Below are 8,229 nucleotides of genomic sequence, written 5' to 3' on the forward strand. Positions count from 1 at the left end.
AAGAGCTAGTACGATTGCTTACTTACCCTACAAACAGCCAACCTGGAAACGGTTGTGCTATACGGGTCCGATCGCTTACCCCAAGAGCTGGTACGATCATTTACTACGCCCAAAGAGCGGCACAATCACTCCAACAGCTCGGTCGCCTACCCCAAGAGCGGTACGATCAACTACTACGCCCAACAAGCGGCGCTATCTACAAAAACAACTCGGTCGCCTACCCCAAGAGCGGTACGATCAACTACTTCGCCCAAAGAGCGACACAATCACTCCAACAACTCGGTCACCTACCCCAAGAGTGGTACGATCGACTACTACGCCCAACAAGCGGTGCTATCTACAAAAACAACTCGGTCGCCTACCCCAAGAGTGGTACGATCAACTACTTCACCCAAAGAGCGACACAATCACTCCAACAACTCGGTCACCTACCCCAAGAGCGGTACGATCAACTACTTCGCCCAAAGAGCAGCACAATCACTCCAACAGCTCGGTCGCCTACCCCAAGAGCGGTACGATCGACTACTACGCCCAACAAGCGGCGCTATCTACAAAAACAACTTGGTCGCCTACCCCAAGAGCGGTACGATCAACTACTTCGCCCAAAGAGCAGCACAATCACTCCAACAACTCGGTTGCCTATTCCAAGAGCAGTATGATCAACTACTTCACACAAAGAGCGGCGCAATCAACTCTACAATTCGGTCAAGCAACTACTTCGCCCCAAGAGCGGCACAATCAGCGAAAAACAACTCGGCCATTTACTCCAAGAGCAGTATGGTCGACTACTTCGCCCCACAAGTGGCACAAGTAACAATTACAACTCGGGACCTACCCCAAGAATTACTCCGCCCCAAGAATGGCGCAGACCTGCAATACAAGTCAGTTGATTACCCCAAGAGAAGTATAATCAACTCCTTCAAACTCTACTACGTCACCAAGAGGAAACAAGTTATGACAAAACATGAAAAAGCCGCAAGAAAAGACAGGGCGAAACTTGTCCATATTATTCAAAGACAACTTAGAAGAGAAAGAAAGATAGGTCAAAGCCTGCTCACATCAGTGAAAGACAAAGTCAAAAGCAGGGCAAAGCCTGATCACATTCACAAGAGACAAATATATTACACAAAATATCTAAGGAGCTGGAGGCTCAGCAGAAAGCACATTCATCTGGTCCAAGATTTGGTCTGTAAGACCACTAAGCTCTACCTTTGCCGCATCCCATCATTGCACAAAATTAGCGGACACAGTGGGATCTACAATTTGCTGAAGCGGAGCATCAGGAGTGGCCACCCGGACAAAAGATATGACATCATTTACACAATGATAGAAGCCACCCCTAACAAAGCTAAAGAACCGAGTTGATAGCACCGGGATAATGCTTCTCAGCCCTTGAACAAGATCTTCCTGGTGACAAACTGCAGCAATAATAGGCTTCACAGCTTCATAAAGAGCCCAGAACTGATCATGGGCAGCCTTCAATTTCCCCTACAAGTCTTGTACTGATTTCATGGCCTGAACAAGATCTCGGCCAACTCCAGATCATATCAATTTTGCCTGAGCAAATAAATCTTGAGCCTCTTGTAGTTTTGAATCAGCAAGGGTACTTACAGATTCAGCTTTATTCTCAGAGGTACGGAGGGTATTGACCATCTCCTCCCTCTCCTTCATCCAGACCTCCTTCTCTCTAACAAGAGCTGAAAGAGAAAGGAAACAACTCAGAAAACAAGAGAAAGAGCCCAAGCAAACATATTAAAGCAATAAAAGGGGAACTCACCAGCTTTCTCCCTCTTCAAATCAGAGCTCTTAGTTTGAGCCTCTGCTACAGCCTTTAAAGAGGAATCACGGACAACCTCAGCATCAGCAACCTTTGTATTTAAAGCAGCTTCCATGACTTCACGTTGCTCCCTCTCATGGGCCAAAGCAGCCCGAACCTGAGCCAGCTCAGACTCAGTTGTCTTCAAATTGGCCTCAATAAGAGCAGCAGACTACATCTCTTGAGGACCATACAAGAGATTCTGATCTTCAACCAAAGACTACAGCAAGGAAAAAATCTTATGAGAAATAAGAATCAGCGAAGAATGAAAGTAAAGAAGCAAAGAAATTTAGTACATTACCTTGAGCTTGGCGCCATAAGCACCAGAAAAAGTCTCCCACGAAGAAACCAACTCGGCCAAACGTTCAACCCGGCCAAGCTAAGCCAGTTCCTCTCATGTTCGAGTTAGCAAAAGAGTACTCAGCCCAGATGTTGACAGCCGACCAGCATTAGCAGCAGAAGCAGAGGGGGGATAGTTACCAGAACCCTCACCCACTGCCGCATCAACCCGAGTTGCAGCCTCGAGAGTGTCCAGAAGAGATGATCCAGACAATAGACGAGCAGCAGCAAAAATCCCCGAAGGGCTATCCACAACCCGGCGTCCCTCATGGGAGAACACCAGGGCTCCAACATTCTGCTCCTCAACATGTGGCTCAAGAGGAGCAATATGAGGAGGAGAAGCTACAAAAAGCAGAATTATAAGTCTACAATGATTTAGAATACATAAGAGAAAGAAAGGCAGGGAAGAACAAAAGCTCACCAATAGCAGATTCTTGTAAAGTTTTTTTAGCCCCTAGGGCTAGAGAAGACGAGGCATCCTCAGAAGGCCTGCATTTGGAAAAAGAACCCGGATTAATCAAAGACAGAAGCAAAAATTGTCAGGACAAAGAGAAAAGAAGCCGGAGCTTACTTGATAACCTTCTTGAAGCTACCTGCCATCCCCGAGAAGCCAAGATTCGGGAGTGGCACATTAAACAAATCATTCTCAACCACCTCAAAGGAGGGGACTGGGATAGCCTCCAAGACAGAAGCAGAAGAAAATGTCACACTTGGGATACAAGGAGCTCGTGTATGACTACAAGAAAAAGAACTAAATCAAAACAAGTCAATCAAAAATTACAAGACACAAGTACATTTGAGAAATAAAGAACTTACGAACAAAGATTTAGGGGGACCTCATCATCAGACACCTCCTCATAAACAACAATAGATTGACCATCTATCAGAAGACAATAAGAACTCAGATGAATACACAAAAGCAAGACAAATCAGGGCAAAGAACTCGGAAAAGGCTCAGCACAAGCTCACCTATGAGAACATTACCTGTTGGAGGGTGTTGACGAGCTGAACGTCGCCTTTTGGGCAACGACTGCTTAGAAGCAGCCTCAGTCCGATGCTTCCTAGATAAAAGGATATATTGAGCAATCCGAGGATCAGGAGCAAATTCAACAGAGGAGTGTTGACCCTCAAATAAGCCAGTAAGAAACCTAGCGGAAGAAGAACCCGGCCCTGAAATAGCGGCCTTAGCCACGTTGCCAGCAGCAGCAACAACAACATCATCTTCATCCTCTTTAGCCTCCTCCTCGGCCACATCATCGTCAGCAGCAACAGAGACGACAAGCTTAAAAGCCCAGCCATAATCCTGCATAAAAGAGATAAAATCAGTATAAAGATCAAAATACCCTACACAAAAGAACTCGAGAAAACATACGCATACCCGAGGAGGAGGATGAGCAGCATCATACTCGTCTACACGGGCGGGCATCACCGAGACGCCACTAAGAATCCGCCCCAACCGTTCAAGGACGACTTCTTCAGACAACTCGGCGTCCAGAATAAGCCGAGAAGGATCTGAGGAACCGGCATACTCAAAACCAAAGTGCACCCTCTGCATGAGAGGTTGCACCCGGCGACGCAGAAAGCTGGCAACTATGCCATTGCTAGTCAAACTAGCCTGATTCAGTAGGCTAACTCGAGTAAGCAAAGGCTTAAGTGCCTTGAGCTCAGCCGAAGAAAGTTTATCCTTCCAAATAGGAAGAGGACTCGGAGTCACAGAAAGATCAGAAGAAAAAGGAGCCGGTTTTGGGACATAGAACCATTTTTCAGCCCAATCTTTAACAGAATCAGAAAGAGTAAGAGAAGGAAAAGTCACCCCTTGACGGGTTTGGATGAGGCAACAACCAAAGAAAGGAGGATTCTTAGAATCTGAGAGCCGCATGCGAAAGAAGTAGCGGAAAAGAAGAAGACAAGGTGGAATTCCAAGAAAAACTTCACAAAAATGTGTGAAGGCAGATAGAAAAAGAACCCCGTTCGAGGTAAGATGATGAAGCTGAATTTGATAAGATCCAAGAAACTCTAACAAGAAATCGAACGGGGGAAAACAGAGCCCCGCCCGCACAAAAGGAATGAACAAGATAGATTGATCGGGAGAAGGGGATGGAATCACATGCTCACCAGGCAGCAAGTAATTGGAAAGAAATTTCTCCTGGATAAGCCCATGGGCAACCAGCAAGTCTAGCTCCACCTCCTGCGTCGTCGGTTTTGGGAACTGCTTCTGCATCCGCCTCATAGCCATGAATTTGGGATTGTCGATCTGCTTGAGGGTTACTTCTTGATCAACAAACTTGCCCTTGTCCTTGTTCTTCTTCACCATCAATCGACGGCAAGGGCCAGAGGCAGTGGCAGCAGCAGCAAGAGATTCAAGATGACAGAAAATGCAAAACTAGGGTTTCAACGAGGATTGGGGAATTCTTTACCGCAAAGGCAAGTGGAGCCAACAGTAATAGAACGGTCATCTTTATACAAGGAAAATACACGACCCATGCAAACGGTCACCAAAAGTTACCGTTCCATAATTACCGTGCACACAAAAGGAAAAGGCAACGGTCCGTTCAGACTATAACAGATAGATGTTGAATTAACCCTTTCACAAGGAAACAACGCAGAAAAAGGATACAACAAGTCGGCAATAACACTACTACAGCCAAAGCATGCAGATACAGAGAAGAACCCTGATACAGTAATAGACAACTCGGCCTCCAGCAGAAACCATTTTTCATTATTTCTTTGATTGGAAGAACATTGAGATTACAACAGAGTACATGATCTGATAAGTTCAACAAAGAAAGCAAAGGAAATCATTCTAGAGCGATAGAAAAGAACCCAGTGGAATTCTAGATTACAACCCTCCGCACCAAGATTCGATATTGCCAAGCAGGATAAAATAATCCCGACGCACTTTTCTCCAAAGGAAAGACGCACATCTAGAGTGCTATAGATGGCAGAAGTGGCATCCACAAGTCATCCAAGATTGACAAAAGAACTCGACACTACCCAAGCCCGATGTGATGCTGGATCGGGTGCTGATCTGCAACAGACAGTTGAAGAACAAGCCGGACCACACACCAATTATCACTATAAGGAGGGCAAAGAGGATAGAGGGTAGGCACTTGAACACCAGGCAGCGCAACATACGCCACCTATATCACAAGTCCTACACCATTTGCCTCAATACCCATTACAACCAAATATCACCTCGAGACTAGCCTGCTACTAGTCTCAATCACAAGACCTACACCATTTGCTTACAGAAGGGATAGAAGAGAGAGAACAAGCCCGGGGGCTCATCAAGTTCGCAAACTATAATACACATGGTTACAAGGAAATAGAGAGAAGACTATAAGCGAGATAAGAACAAGAAGCATCAGACCGGCAAGTATTTATAGAGCAACAACAGGTGCACATACACCAAGTCTAGGAAGAAATAAGATTCTAAAAGGACAATCCTCATGAGTCACAAGGACTACAGTAAAAGTCAGGCATGACCAGACTACCATGAAGGAACAGTACATACCCAGAACAACCACAGTACAAGATAAAGCATATCCAAGAGAATATGCCACAACAACAGTACAACCCATGAGGACATGCATTGAATTCTTCAACAGCCAGATTAACAGCAGCAAGGATCGACCAAAGTGACTAGCAAACGACAAAGACCAAAGGAGTACAAATCAAGAACCTTCTACCAGCTTCTTTTCAACAGAAAAGATCCTAGAGAAGGCTCGAGGGCTGCAAGTACCCACTACAGAAAAATACATTTTCAATTTTTTGACCCTCTAGCTTTTTGTACTAAAAAACAAGAGGCTCGGGGGCTACACTCAATGCAAAATTGCACTCGCTGCACTCAAAGGAAAAGAACTCGGACAAAAGCGCACATAAGTCATAAGAAGAATCAAAGAAGACCATCTCAAGATTTCACTTCAAGAAGAATCTAGATCAAGCCTACAACAACTTGGCCCTTGAAGCTCAATCATGAAATGCTAGGGGGCTTGTCGATGGGGAACCCTATGGGTCCCCTATAGACCGTACTATAGGGAAGTGGGCCTTGGCAACAGGGCCTATAGCCCAATCATCAAGAAAAACACGAAGCAAAGCAACGTGCAAGACCAAAACTCCAAATCGGACTATACTAGGAAAGGCGCCCGAAGCATAGCTTAGGACTCTGACCTTATATCCGAGTAGGACATAAACAAACTCCTCTCAGCACATGGACTATAAAGGGCTGGAGAGGAGACCCCTTGTAAAAAAGGAAGAGAAGAAGAGGCATACCCAATATTCAAAGCAATATGACGCAAATAGGCTAACGCCAAACTAGACGTAAGGTTATTACTCGGCCAAGTCGAGGGCCTAAACCAGTATAAATCATGAGTCTCTCTGCGTAACCGCCGAGTTCCACTATTCGCCGAAGCCCGAACAACTGTCCCGGGTACCCCCATGGCAGGCTATCGGTGATAAAACATCGACAGACTTCACATTGGGTACTTCACATGTCGAATGCCCCAATCCTTAGTGGAACTAGATTCTAAAGAGTTGGAGAAAATGATTGAAGGGTGGACTTTCATTGTCAATTCTCTACTCTAGAGCTCATCAAGTGCACATGATCCATTCTATTGACCATCCAAGACCTTGTCAACAAAGAGTGGTAACTCCTAGTTCACAATTTGCAAATTTCATGAATTTTACCTTTTCGCTCTCTATGTGAGTTGCTCTAGGTAAAGAAAGAACTTGGAACTTAATATGAATCTTGGATGATGACAAAAGCTCTATTTCACCACATTTCATCAAGTGAGAACTATGGCTGTCCAAATCATTGAAATCTTACTTTTATGATGGTCATGTCAATCAAAATTTATGTGGTGATCTATCTACCTTGGTGGTGGTATGTTTTCTTGGCATAATTTCAATTGTTGCAAATTTGGTACGCCTTGACCAACATATAGGACGTACTCCTCTAAACTCTTAAACCGATTCAAGTGCATTTCGCAAGTAATTAGAGTACTTGATGCACATATTAAGGGGGGCCCATTCTATGTATTGTGTCTTTTGAGACTAACCTTTTCTTCTAGTGAATGTGTATAGTCTCTTGATGAGAATAAGTTTCTCATGGGTATGCTACATTAACTAACTTAATCCAAATCAGTAAAGTTATCTCTCATATTCATTTGGATTGCAATTTTATCTCTGGTGTAGCTACTCTCCATAATATAGCTTAAATTCCCTCGTTTGGACTTAATTGACCAAAAAGTGCATATGTTCTTGCCTTCCACATATATATGTATGCACTATCAAAAAGGGGGAATTTAGTCTATGTTATGAGGTTTTGCAATTAGTGATCTACATGCCTTCCACATCCAAAATGGTCACTAGTTGCGAAACTCTAGCTTGTGCAATTTAATGCTATCTCTTGTCTTTGTGAGCATTCACTAGGTGACATCTAAGTGATATTATGAGATACAAGCATCCATTCCAATTGGCATCAACTTGTGAAGATTCCTTCCATTGGTGTCAAACTATGAAGATCATATTTCAATTGGTATTGGTGGATAATCTTTCAATTTGGTATATCAAGAAATATGTCTTCAATTGGTATCTCAAAATGACAACAAGAGCTAGCAATGGACTTTCAACTGAGATGAAGCACAAGTTTGTGATGTCTCCTTGAAGATAATGAAAAAGAGAGATGGGCACAAATGAGATCTTTTGTTTAAAGAAATGCTAGGCCCATCAAAGCACTAAATTCAAAATCATCATCATGGTGGAGATTATGAGGCTTAGAACAAAGGTATATCGCTCTATGAACATTTGTATTACCTTTATGCATCTAGGCCCTTACATGCTAGAGTGTGCATGTGTATGCAATATTTTGAGTCACACCATAAGTTTGTTCTTGTGGTGACGATTAGAGAATTCTTAGATATTTGGTTGATACCTCTTGTGGTGATTCCGTGAGTTTGTCTCATGGTAAAGTCATCTAAGTGAGGTATGAGCTAAATATGCTAACTTCTCAAGAATCTTGACTTAAATTATTGCATACTTTGTTTGGTAGAAAACATAGGAGAGAAATCCTATAT

This window comes from Miscanthus floridulus, chromosome 7, assembly GCF_019320115.1.
Source record: "Miscanthus floridulus cultivar M001 chromosome 7, ASM1932011v1, whole genome shotgun sequence".
Classification (NCBI taxonomy): domain Eukaryota; kingdom Viridiplantae; phylum Streptophyta; class Magnoliopsida; order Poales; family Poaceae; genus Miscanthus; species Miscanthus floridulus.